Source organism: Coturnix japonica, unplaced genomic scaffold, assembly GCF_001577835.2.
Source record: "Coturnix japonica isolate 7356 unplaced genomic scaffold, Coturnix japonica 2.1 chrUnrandom688, whole genome shotgun sequence".
NCBI lineage: Eukaryota > Metazoa > Chordata > Aves > Galliformes > Phasianidae > Coturnix > Coturnix japonica.
In genome coordinates, this window is record NW_015440052.1 from 15061 (window position 1) to 28944 (window position 13884).

The window sequence follows — 13884 nt, forward strand, 5'->3', positions numbered from 1 at the left end:
TGGCAGATGAGCGACAGGCCCAGCAGCCCCCGGCCCCACCGGGCATCAACGCCGCCTCCCCCACCCCCACCGCCATCCTTCAGGGGGCGGGAGCGGTCCCCTCAGCTCCGGAGCATCACCCAGCACCCGGACAACTGCTGCCTTGGGGAAGCATGAGAGGCCCGGCAGCCCCCAGCCCCCAGCACCAACTCTGCCCTCTTCCTCCCCTCCAGCATCCATCAGGGGACGCAGAGTGCAGAGGTGGGGAAACAGTCCAAGAGACAGACAACCACTGCCTGGGGGAAGCACAACCAGCCCAGCAGCCCCCCACCTCCCCAGGCACCGTCACCACCCTCCCATTCCCCTCCACGATCCTTCAGGGGACGGGAGTGGCCCCCTCAGGCACCCCCACTGCTCTCCCGCTCCTCTCCACCATCACCTCTAGGAGGTGGGAGCAGCCCCCCCAGGGTGTCAGCTCAGGGGCATCATCAGACACATGGAGAACCACTTCCAGGGGGAAACAGACCAGACCCAGCAGCCCCCAGACCCCCCAGCAACACCTCTACGCTTCCCTACACCATCATTCAAAGGATGGCAGCAGCCCCCCCAGCATGACAGGCCTGGCCACCCCCAGGCTCCCCCACAGCCCTCCCCTCCACCATCCCTTAGCAGGTAGGAGTGCCCCCTGCCCACCGTGTCAGCTTAGGGGCATCAGACACCTGGAAAACCACTGCCAGGGGGAAACAGACCAGGCCCAGCAGCCCCCAGCCCTTCCCCAGCACCACCTCTGCCCTCCTGCTCCTCTCCACCATCCATCAGGAGGTGGGAGCACCCCCAGTGGGTTGGTTTGGGGCACCATCTGACATCCACAGAACCACTGCTGTCATCAACCAGAGTTTTCCAGGCCCCACACTACCAATAAATTGATAGTTATACTACAGTTGTCCGTGTACTGTTGTCGTGTCATTACCTGACCCACTACCAGACCTTGCATGTCACTTGGCATTGGCAGACAGCGATCATACGAGTGGGAATGGCTTTAAACTCCAAGAGTGGAAATGGAGGTAGATGGGTAGAGGAAATTCCTCCCCCAGAGGCAGTGAGGCCCTGGCCCAGGCTGCCCAGAGGCTGTGGGTGCCCTATGGCCCGCCTCAGGCAGGGGACAAGGGTGGGAGCACATGATGCAAAAGCTCCAGTGCTTCTGCATGAGGTTTCCCAGACAGCAGGCACCATCCTGCTCTGACTAGCAGGCAGTCATTTGCTTTGCAATTAGAACTAAGCAAGAACTATGAGTACATTTTCTCCCTCCTCCATTTCATTTTGCTTTGTGGGCTGGTCTAATCCAAAAGAGAAAATTTCCACCTTCATCAGCACAGTCATTCCACATAAACTTTCCTGTAGTACAGATGGGCTCTACTTGTAGGTAATGATAACCTCCTTACTGAACAAAGATGGCTGTAATCCCACTGTGTATTAAGGATGCCAACTCCTGGACTTACCACAGCGCCTGTCTTGAAAAGGAGGCAATGGACTGCCTGTGTCACACCTGTAGCTCGCATTTGCTGGTGAAAAGGACTCTTGAATTTGCTGTATCCATGCTCCAGAGCTTCTGCAAAGGATACCAGGGCAGATACAGGCATCTAAGAAAAGCAGCGCAGAATTAAAAACACATTTCAATAACCTGTAACTGCTAGCTAGGACCATTTTAGAAGAGGCCTCAGAGAGCACTTTGTACCTCACAAATAAAGAACATCTTAAAGCATCTTAAAGCAATACTTGAGAGAGTGTGAATCACATTCACTTTCTCACACTGACTTTCACCTCCCCAGTTACGCTGTGGATGAATCACTCAGGCAAATAAACGTACACCAGTCTGTACGTGGTGAAATGCTGCCTGGGAAACACATGCAGTACCAAAAGGTTAAGGAGGAGAGCACGTGATATTAATATGACCAGACAAGCGCCCTAGCTGAAATAGCCAAAAGAGTCAGAGCTAGAAGAAAAGTCATAAAAAACAGAAGAAAACTCACCCCTTCCCGTAAGACAACAAAAATGACTGAAAACTCCCACCCTCAGCCCAGTACCGCGCCCAATAGTCGTGAAGTTAGCATTTTTTCTTTCCCCATCCTTCTTTCTCTCCTTAGTTTCATGTTCAACAGATGTCGGTGCCTGGAGACTAAAGTTTTCTGACTCGCTCCTCAGAGCAGAACAGCACTGCAGACAGGAGATGGATTTTTGTTTGCTTGTTTTTCTGTTTTAAAGAAATAATTATACCATAGGTTGCCTCTGACAAAGAAAAACCCTCAGAGTTGATGGAGCATTTGGGTGTTTGACATAAAGTGGGCAAATTTCAACAGGAGACTAAATATCCTAAATATTTCCATTTCAGAGCTTTTCTGAGTATGAGGAGTGTTTTATGTGTGTTGATGACGTGCATGCAAGAGGAGGTGCTAGGATGGTTTTAAGAGTCGGTTAGGGTTGCCTGTATAAAAAACTTGCAAAGTGGTTGTAAAGTTTGTGTATAAAAAGAGACAACACTGCAGTCAGGTTATCAAGGAGTGAGGAAGGGAGTCGTGAGGGGGCAAAGACTCGAGATGTTGCATGGATAGATAGATAGGTGTGCTCTCTGACCCACCTATGAACTGGTGAATATACAACTACTCCCGCAGAACCCACTGGTGGCAGGCGTGACCTTGAATTTCACTAACCCCCAAAGGGTCTGGGTAACAGCGAGACGCAGGGGTGTTTGAAGGTAAAATGGTGCCGAGTGTTCAAGGAGTCAGATTGTGGAAAGAGCAGGAGTAGCTGGAGGAACGATAGCCATAGCATTGGCTCTCGCTCTTAGGGCAGGTGTATGGCTGCACGCAGGAAATACGCCGAGACAACCCCAGCGCTCGTCCCACTCCGCCTGCTAACGTCGTGGCCATGCCTGGGACGCGGCTGGGTCGTGTGGAACAGAATCACAGGTCACAGGAGTGTATGGGGAGAGGAGGAAAATGTCCTGCTAGAGATCATTCGAGCAACCCTTGCCAAGGGCAGGCTCCCTTATCGACCACGTCGCACAATAGCTCGGCTGTCTGGCAGGGTCTTGGTGATAGGTCTCTCAGAGGAAGGGAGACGCGTACCACGTCTTCCGCGGGGCAAGGTGGCCTGCCTGAATAAAGCCTACGCATTCTTTCTATACCCGATTCTCACTCACGGGTGTGTGGGTAAAGACCATGTGATCATAGCGCTGCTAAGGGAGCACAATATACGTAGCAGTCCCATACCACCCTGTGTTATGTCCTCCCGTTAGGCACTGGACGTGGAGAAAGAGACTCGCAAGGGCAAGTCACTCTACTAATTCCATTCCCATCCACAAATTATAAAAGAATTGCTAAAGTTCCTCTTCTCCAATTTGTATTAATATTGCTTTGGAATTCCCCTCTCCAACAATCGCCTTAGACCATATTAATATGGTCCCACACCTCACAATTAATTCTGATTGTATTTTATAAACCTGGATCAAATTCTCTCTCTATTGACCTTTTTTTCTTTTCTTTCAAGTGTTTCTTCGCATAAAACACCAGTTCCCTTAAGTCTCTCCTAATAGGGTAGATGGCTTCCAGGGGCCCTTCTACCATTTTTGTTGGGGCCTTGCTTGCGGGTGTGTTCTGACTCTTTTTCAACCTTGACTAGGATCGATTCCCCTGGGTCTGTACTGGAGGACCACTCGTATATCGAGACACTAATTCACAACGAGGCATTCACCTAGGGATCAGTGATAAAGGAGAATCATCCTTACCTCACACTTCTCGACATGCTGACACCTTTCTAAACATCCAACCTATCGCTCTTCCTTATATGGGATCTCTTTATCTCAACACACTTCATGACATAATCAACTCGTGGCTCCAACGGTGGAAAATATCGACATCTGAGCCCATTCGGTTGCACTGAACTGCGCACCACATTTTTCCGTGATGGTGCGTTCTCTCAGATGGATAGCGTCAACATTCGTGCCCTTCTGCGCTACCTTCCACTCTGGGTGTAGTGGGTGACACACTTCTGTGGCATAACTATTTCTCGGAGCGTCTGGGCTGAGTCACAGTATCCGCGCGCAGTGTGATGACCCCATATCAGTTCCGTGAGTGCCTCTCATAGTTGCTCATACAGGTCTATACGATAGGAGATAGACCTCCATCACATAACCCTCCGCGTCTGAGTCAGCCACTGTCCTCCTTACATCTGAGTGCATAGAGAACTCGACCTGTGGATCTTGCAGAGAATAGCTAGTGAGGTGTGCGAGCCGCGGTGGGTGATCTGTGATGTACTACAGTCAAATTTATCGTGTTGGACGCAAATGTCTAGAACACGCAACTTCCAGGCTTGAGATTGCCTGCGTTTTTCCCTTCCACTTTCTCTCGGTTTTAGTGTGAGTGACTTCAAGCCTAGACTACCAGCGTATAGACTGCAACGAAACCCTGCACTCCCATGTGGTCAGATATCCTCAGCTATCCGCGCACGGTTTCGACTGGACTCACTTTTCCGGGTTTGCTGAAGTCACTTCTGGGTCTGCTGAAGTCACTTCTGGGTTTGCAGACCTGAGTTCCGAATTAGCAACCTCACTTTCCTGGTCTGCTTACCTCACTTTCCGGGTGTGGTGACCTCACTTCCGGGTTAGTGTACGTCATTCCGGGTTGTGGTGGACCTCACTTTCGGGGTTTGAGTTGACGTCCTTCCGGGTTTGGTGACCTCACTTCCGGGTTTGGTGACCTCACTTCGGGGTTGTGGTGACCTCACTTTCGGTTAGTGACGGTCACATTCGGGGTTTTAGGTGACTCACTTTCGGGTTTGTGACCTTCACTTCCGGGTTTGCTGACCTCACTTTCCGGGATGTCGCGTGACCTCACTTTGGGTCTGCTTGAAAGTCATTCTTGGGTTTTTGCTGACCTCACTTCGGGTTTAGTTTGACGTCACTTTCCGGGTTTGGGTGACCTCACTTCCGGGTGTGGTTACCTCATTTCCGGGTTGGTGACCTTCACTTCCGGGATGGTGGTGACCTCATTCCGGGTTTGCTTGACTCACTTCGGGTTTGTGACCTCACTTCCGGGATTAGTGAGTTCACTTCCGGGGGTTGGTGACCTCACTTCGGGTGTTGCGTGACCTCCAACTTCGGGTTTTTGCTGACTCACTCAGGGTGTGGTGAACCCTTTCACTTCCGGTTTGCTGACCTCACTTCCGGGTGTGTGATACCGTTCACTTCGGGTGTGGTGAACTTCACTTCCGGGTTGTGGTGACTCTCAATTTCGCGTTTGCTGACCTCACTTCCGGGTTTGCTGAAGTTCACTTCTTGGGTTCTGATGAAGTCATTCTCGCGCTCTTGCGACTGAGTTCCGAATTAGCAGACCTCACTTTCCTGGTCTGCTTACCCTCACTTCGGTTGATGACCTCATTCGGGTTTGGGTGACCTCACTTCTTCGGGTTTGCTGACTTCACTTCCGGGTGTCGCGTGACCTCACTTCGGTGTTTGCTGACCTCACTTCAGGGTATGCTGCACATCACTCGGGTTTAAGTGACGTCACTTCCGGGTGGTGACCTCACTTCCGGGGTGTGCGTGACCTCATTCCTGAGGTTTGGTGACCTTTTCACTTCCGGGTTTAGTGACGTCAACTTACCGGGTTTGGTGACCTCCTTCCGGTGTAGAGTGACCTATTTCCGTGGGTTGGTGACCTCACTTCCGGTTTTGTCGGTGACATCACTTCCGGGTTTTGTGACCTCACTTCGGGTATTATTCTCAGCTTCTTTATGTGACGTCTACTCGGGGTTTGGCTTACTCATTCGGGTGGTGTGAGCTCTCACTTCCGGGTTTGTGGTGAAATATAAACACTTCCGGTTTCAGTGAGTCACTTCCGGCTCTTGGGTTTGGTGGACCTCCTTGCCGGGTTCGCTGTTCTCTTGATCTTGCCAGTAGGTGTGTGTCGTGTGTATACCTTTTCTGGGCTCTGCATATGGGTTCAACTTTCTGGGTTATGGCTGGGAACCTCACTTACGGTGTTTTAGTGAACGTTCACTTCCGGGTTGGATAGATCCGTCATTCGGGTGCTTGGTGACCTCTGGAACTTTCGTGGCACCTCTGTGGTTGACCTTCACTCGGCGTTTGGTGATCACTTCGAGGTGTGGTGACCTCACTTCGGGTTCTGCTGATTACATAATCGACTTTCCGCGCGAACATTTAGTGAACGTCACTTTCCGGTTGGTGACTCACTTCGGGTGTTCAGGATAGACTCATTTCGGGTTTTGCTGACCATCACTTCCGGTGGTGTATCGGGGCACTTTCACTTCGATATTTGCTTGACCTCTAATTCCGGGCCTGTCGCTCCATCTCATTTGAGCCACCCTGCAGCATTAGTCAGAGACTTTGCACTGCTCTTACTGGGTTTAAGGAGTGGTGAATATGATGCGCATTCTAGTTAGGAGAGTGTGTGGATGAAGGGTGGTTAGACTCATAAGTATCGGATAGTGTGTCTTGCAACTAACATACTCTTACACCTGAGGGTTGTTAGCGAGTCTACGAGATTTAGGCGGGCTGAGTGCTCAGTGATCACAAGACACCGCACTGCCAACGACAACCCTCTGCACTCTGCCAGTCAGCCACTTCTCGACCCACTTCACCGTCCACTCATCTATCCCATACTTCCTCAGCTTTGTTATAAGGATGTCATGGGGGACAGTATCAAAAGCCTTACTGAAATCAAGGTAGACTACATCTACCGCTCTCCCCCCGTCCACTCAGCTAGTGACATCTTCATAAAAGATCACCAGGTTGGTGGAGCACGACCTCCCCTTGGTGAACCCATGCTGAGTACTCCTGATAACCTCCTTATCACCCAGTTGTCAGGAGATGGCATCCAGCACAAGCTGTTCCATTACCTTCCCTGGGACAGAGGTGAGGCTGACTGGCCTATAGTTACCTGGGTTTTCCTTCTTGCACTTTTTGAAGACTGGAGTGACATTGGCCGTCCTCCAGTCTTCTGGCACCTCCCCAGTTCTCCAAGACCTCTGATAGATTACAGAGAGCGGCTCAGCAACGACCTCCAGCAGCTCCCTCAGCACCTGTGGATGCACCCCATCAGGTCCCATGGATTTATGGACCTTAATGTTTCCTAGGCACTCACGGACCACCTCTTCCCTGACTAAAGGGAAATTTCCCATTCCCCAGACTCTCTCATCAACCTCCAGGGTCTGGGATTCCTGAGGGAGAGCCCTTTCACTAAAGACAGAAGCGAAGAAGGCCTTCAGTATTTCCACCTTCTCAGCATCCCCGTTACCAGAGCACCCCCCTCACTTAGTATGGGGCCCACAATCTCCCTAGCCTTCCTTTTGCTGTTAACGTATTTTAAAAAGCCTTTTTAATTATTCTTTATCTCCTTAGCTAGATTCAACTCCAGGTGGGCTTTAGCCTTCCTGGTCACATCTCTGCAGTCCCTGACTACATTCTTATATTGTTCCCAAGTGGTCAGACTCTTTTTCCACATATCATGTACTGGCCAGAGTGGGAAGCAGGCCCAGATGGACAGGGATGGGAGCAGCTAAGACCCCTCCCTGGGAGTCTATGAGCAGGCAAAATGATTGGAATGACAATGGAGAACTACCTAAGGTGGTTGGAGTGCACGGGTATGCCTGGGGATGACAGCAGTCCCTCTCTAGCCGCTCTTCCTGGTGTTTGTTACATCCCAGCTGCCACAGCAAAGACTGCAAACCCCTCATTTGCCTGCAGATACAGAGACAGTGTATTCTTCACCACTGTCTGTTTCTCCTTTGTGGCTGGCCAGGATGCTGAGCATCTCGAGATCCAGAAGGCACTTGCTTTTCCCCTGTATGGGAAACTGGTAATCCCAGCCTGAACCTCTGATCGATCAGCTGGGGCAAGTGTGGGGTGAGCTGTGGGAGCACAGGTGAGGGTAATTCAGCTGTGCTCCTGGAAGGGCTGGAGCTTGACTCCACCTCTCCTAGACTTCATTTTAGCACTGACCACCACTAAGGCAGCATCTCTTTTGAGACTGCTCCATTGTGGAGGTTGGATAACCAGCATTTGCATATTCCAGCTAGATTGAAGGCATCCATTTTGGTGAGTTTTTCCTATAGATACCTTTGGGGGTAGATGTAACTGTGAGCGAGTCACCAAGGAGCTTATCAGACTCTTTGGTAGACCTTATCACTGTGAAACCCTGCAAGACCAGAGGGTGAGTCAAGAGCAAGCAGTGTCTGTTTGCTTCTAAGGGTGGACAGGAGGTTCCATTGATACGCACTGTTAATCCTGTTATTCTTAAGAAACCTCTCATCCTTTATCACTGTTGCTTGGGAGAAGCTGGGACCAATGAGCTGATTAGAGGAACTGCTAGAGGAACAGGAATGTCTTGCTTGTAAGTGAATGGTATATAAGATGTATGCTGAGCACAACAAGGACAGACTATTCTGATGCTACAGGAAACTAAGAGAGCTCTCTAACTCAACTGAGCACCGACAGATACCCTTTTTGGATATATATCAGCATCATTCTTGTATTATTACCATCTTTGTATTATTTCTACTTTACAGCCACCATCCTTGTATCATTCTCACCTTACACCTTCAAAACAGGCTACCGAAGCTCTGACTGTGGAAGCTCAACACACCTTCTATGTTAAGAAGCAGCAAGAGGAATAAATGCACCTTGCTGCTGGAGAGGACTGAGCTGCATCTCCTGCTGCTACCCCTGGCTTGTCATTGTGCTGCTCATCGAAGGGCTGCAGCCTTGTAGGAAAGAACGGAGAGCAAAGAGCTCTGCCTGCATTCCTGTCAGCACCCAGAGATGAGCTGTAAAGCCGTTGCTCTCAGCACACACACATCTACTCTTCTGCTTGCATTCACCAAAATCAAAACCAAAACATTCTTGCACCTTTCCCTGTCCTTCTTTCACACACTGTCTTTTAGTTTCAGAAAATATAGCCAGACTCAAATGAAACAAGAACTCTTGGACAAAGCAGCTGCTTTATTTTCTTCCTCCCCTTTCCTCATCTACACCCCACAGAAAGACCATTTGCCAAGCAAGGCAGTGATCAGGTGTAGGAGATGCAGAGCAAATCAAAGGCTCGTCTCTTCCATGTGACTTCCTTGAAATTTGATAAAATCATAGAATAGCCTGGGTTGAAAAGGACCACAGTGTGCAGGGTCTCCAACCAGCAGACCAGGCTGCCCAGAGCCACATCCAGCCTGGCCTGGAATGCCTCCAGGGATGGAGCATCCACAACCTCCCTGGGCAACCTGTGCCAGTGTCTCATCACCCTCTGAGTAAAAAATTTTCAACCTAATATCCAACCTAAACCTTCCTGTCTCTGTTTAAATCCCTTATCCAGAGAGTGCCAGTGATGCAATTTCCTTTGCAAACTTCTCATGTGTGGTAAGAAGCATATCGGTCTCCCGCATCCGCAAAATCTCTCCAGTGGGGTTTTTCCCATGGGAAATGAGGCCTGAAAGACACTCTTCTTGCAGGCAAGACATACGTAGGGCCTTCCTCTCATGTGGATGAGGCACTGTTTAATGAGGTTCAAGCTTGGGATGAAGCTTTTCCTGCATTGCAGGCATTTCTAAGCTTTCTGCCCTGTGTGGATCCTCTTGTACTTGTCAGGGTTGGAGCTGTGCTTGAAGCTCTTCCGACACTCAAGACATTTGCAGCACTTCTTCCATGAGTGCCATCTCCTGCAAGTGAGGAGCTCTGCACTCCGCACAAAGCCCTTCTCACACTTGAGGCATCTGTAAGGCTTTTTGCCATGTGAACTCATTGGCACACACACATGCACAGCTTTTCCCCAGTGCAGACATTCTGGTAACTCACGAAGGTCAAGCAGCACCTGAAGCTCTTCCTGTAGGCTGCACGTTCACAGCATTTTGTACGTGGGTCCCCTGGTGTGCAATGAGCTCCCAGCTCTGAACATAACCTCCTTCTGCAGTCAAGGCACTCAAAGAGGCTCTACCCTGTGTTGTTTCACTGGGGCCCAGTAAAGGTGGAGCTGCAGCTGAAGCTCTTCCCACACTCCTCACAGACAGGCTTTCTTCCTCCCTGGTGTCCTCCCTTCTTGATACAGCTGAGGTTTCCTTTGGGTCCTTTTTCTCCAGTAGGACAAGTGCTAGACCACATCTCTGCTGACAATCAGTCATTCACTTTTTAATATAAAGCTATCACACACAGTTCTCTCTTATCCCTGTGAGTGTCATCACCATCTGCAGCTGAGGATTGTCTTCTGCTTTGCTTTTTGCTTTCCAGTATGGTCACTGAGTGTTTGTGTGCCCATGGGAAGAACATCAGGGCCCCACAGTCACATGTAGGTCAGACTGTTCTGCATTATACCTCAGCACTCTCAGGCTGAATATTACAAAAAAATTATTCTTCTAGATGATTTTGGAGATCTTTTTGAACACTGGTGATTCTCCAATTCCCTCTACAACCCCCCTGCTCCAGACTGAACAATCCCAGCTTCTTTAGGCATTCCCAATAACACTTGTGCTCCAGACCCTGTACCAGCTTTGCTTCCTTTTTATGGACATGCTCCAGGGCCTCAATGTCTTTCTTGTAGAACGCAACTGCAACAATTCTGTGATTCTGTGTGAGAGAGACTCCTCGTAGACAGAAGATGTAGTAGGACAGAAGATGAAGATGGGGAGGAGGAGGGAGAGACATAAATCATCTGACCTCTGATGTTAACTGGGCTATGTGATATGCAAAAGGATTACAGCCTTCAGCTGAGAGTGCACATTGCCACCTGGCTACTGCAGTGCTGGGATGGTGGGGCCAGTAGCCTGGACTTAGTGGGCAGTGAAGCCAAGCAGCTGAGATCTCTTTCTAGGGAAAGTGACATTGACAAAGCAATTGGAAAAGGGACACAGTCTTTTTCCCAGTGGTGAGGACCCTCGTCAGTTGTGAGGGAAAAGATCCTTTCAAGGGAGACTTGGTGTCTACTCAGGTGAATGAACCACCATGGAGAGAGGTATCCAGTATGTGAGCAAACTAGCTGTTCTAGAGATGAGGTATGTTATTTACTCACACAGTAATACACTATCCCAAGATCCAGAGGAAATCATATGCATGCGATCTGAGACAAGAGAGAGGCAGAAAAGCAGCACTATTACTTTGTCACTGGTGGGAATCTCCACAGCAGGTGTTGTGCTAAAAGTGCAAGCTTAAGGGATCATCACTATCAAGATAAAAGTCACAGTATGGAAAATATACCGATGACGTGGCTGACTAGAAAAAAAAAAATGACACCTTGTAGCTTTTTCTTTCTGTCTCTTATCATCAGATATCATCATCATCTATGTATCTTAACAGCAGATCTGAGGTTGGCTAAAACCTGTTGCCATGAGCTCCGCTGAATCCATCAAAACTGTGGCTCAGAGGTATTACACCGGCACATAGCATAGGAGAACTCCATAACAAGTGTCGAGGAAAGGAGAAAGGGGAACTGTTAAAATCAATTGCCTCCTCTAAACTGATAAGTGTAGGCTTCTTGTCACACACTACTGCCTACAGCAAGCCGCGAACAGCACAGATGTTGACAACCATGACAGGGATTTCTGCATACAAGCAACCACTCGAGGCTGAGCACTCTCTCTGTCTCTTTGCATGTCCTAGAAAGACCCAGAAGAGCTCAGTGTTTCTCTGCTGTTAGTTACATCCTCCAAGCACTTCCAAAGGCACGCTGCTCTGTAGAAAAAGCTGAGCTGCCCAGAAAGTTTGTGCAGGAAGAAGGCAGCAGTGTCAGTGCACGTCATCCTGGGGGATCTGAAAGCATTTGTGAAGAGAACAGGGAAAGAAGAGGGAAGAGAGCAAAACCAACAGGCACTAGCACTGCTGCCCACAGGGGGCGGGGCTTGAGGCAGGGCCTGTGCCAGAGGGGGGCCTGGCACAGTTAGGGCCAGCTCAGGGCCCAGAGCAGAGGGGGAGCAGGCAGAGGCAGGGCCTTGGGGCCCAGGATGGAGGAGGACCAGGCACAGCTGGGGCCAGCTCAGGGCCCAGAGCAGAGGGGGACCAGGCACAGCTGAGGCCACTGCAGGGCCCAGGTGAGAGGGGAACCCAGCACAGTCGGGGCTGCTTTGGGGCCTGGGCCGGAAGGGGGCCCGGCACAGCCAGGGACTTTTTGTGGCGGTCAACTCCAAAGTGTTCAGCCCTTTAATCAGAACCTCAAAGGGTAACTGTAGTGACAAGGCAGGAGGCAGATACAGCTGCTTTACTCTGTTTATTAATTTTCTTTAGGAAATGGTGAAGGACTCAAACTAATAAATAAAACAGAATCTCTTGAAAAAAAAAAAAACAACCCACAAAAACAATGAACCACAACAAAACAACAAACCAAAGACCCCTTTCTGAAGAACAGGACTCACAAAATATTACTGTAGAGATTCTTTCCCTTCAACAGCCAGCTCTTAAATGAGATTAGGGAGGGCTGAAACCAGCTCACCCCCAATTTTGTTGTGCAGCATATGAAATGCTTCCAGTGTGCTCACAGCAGAATATCTTTTAATGAAGATTAGAGCCAGTGAGGTAGAAGAATCCTTTTTTACTTCTTTTGCATTTGTGTTTGTTGACTGCAGTTCCACCAGGTGGACATCCACAGTGTCTTCCAAGTGACACCTGGAAGAGGTACAGACTGGAGGTACAGGACCCTCAATCTCCGGTGAGTAACAGAGCCAAGGAGGCTTTGGGCTTGCAGGTCCTGATTCCTGTGCTGTGCAGGCCACCGTGAGAGAAATAGATATCTGGCTGGCCGCAGACAGCTGTCAGGGGTCTGCATGGAACACAACCCAGGCACAACCCCATCAGCTGCTGGGGCAGCATCATCCCTGTCATTGGGGGATGTTGCCAGTGGTGGACAGGGACACAGGGAGAAGCCACACCTTGGTGTAGCTCTGCAATCTGCTTTCTCCCTGCACATGTCCAGTTCTTTCTCTATTGCACCTTTCCATTTTCTGCCCTTCTTTCCTATCTGTATCCTTTCCCCTCTTTTGCTGCTCTCGTGTAGGTGTCTTACCTGTATCTGCTTTTCCCCTCTTCTGTTCTTTTACTGCTCTGGTCAGCATCCAGTGTCTGCACCACAACTCTAGGTTGGACTTTGTTTTGGGATGAAGGAAGGTACGCAGGGTATAGATTTGTTTTAACGGAAAGCCTCTCGCGCTGCTGGCCCAAAAGGTGATGAAGAGAAGCCTCAGGAGCAGGAACCCACAAAGGCAGCTTGTTTTTTCCAAAGGCCATAGCGTAAGCTCATGTGAACTGTGCAATTTTTTTTATTGTTATTTCTATGGTCTGTTTTCTCTTCTTTTTTTTTTTCTTCCTATTTTTCCTTGCCTTTGCTTTTATTATTATTATTTTTTTTAATTCTGTGTTATTTCCTAAAATCCTTCATGGTTTATTTGTTGTTGTGTTTTTCATCTATGCTTTGCTATTTTTCTTTAGATACGCTGTATGAGAACTGTTGAATCACAGTCTGAGCCACTGATTATCACCTAGGGAAGGGACCTGGTCAGCCCTGGTTAGTGCAGGTGAGGGCAATGCAGCTGAGTGACTGGAAGGGATGGAGCCTGGCTGCACCTCTCTTACAGCTCATTTTTGAAGGCTGACTGCCCCTGGGTGGAATTTTTTTTGATGGTTTCTCCTCTGTGGAGTTTGTTCTGTGCACTTCCATCCTCAGTGGTGGGTGAGCCATTCTTTATCTTGTTTTTGTTACTTTGTGGATATATTCCTGTTTGCGCCTATCGTTTCTGACTGTTAACGTTAGTTCATGGATTCCTTTTTTTTTTCTTTTATTATGCTGGTTTTGTGTGCTTGTTTTTTTGTTGTTGTATTTGGTTGTTGTTTTTGTTAACTCGTTGATTCCCTGGTCTTTGGCTGCG

The 13884-nt window shown here is 49.3% G+C and overlaps 2 long non-coding RNA genes across 2 annotated transcripts in view; both read left to right on the forward strand.

Annotated features, from left to right (window-relative positions):
• The first annotated feature begins 8000 nt into the window (after positions 1-8000).
• On the forward strand, positions 8001-8921 carry LOC107307583. Its single transcript, XR_001552448.1, has 2 exons — positions 8001-8089; positions 8560-8921. It is a non-coding gene; the product is annotated as an uncharacterized LOC107307583 (long non-coding RNA).
• Positions 8922-11658: 2737 nt separating this feature from the next.
• LOC107307586 overlaps positions 11659-13884 on the forward strand; it is a 10613-nt gene continuing 8387 nt past the window's right edge. The window contains exon 1 of the long non-coding RNA XR_001552451.2: positions 11659-12057. This is a non-coding gene — a long non-coding RNA (uncharacterized LOC107307586). The remainder of the gene's footprint in view (positions 12058-13884) is intronic.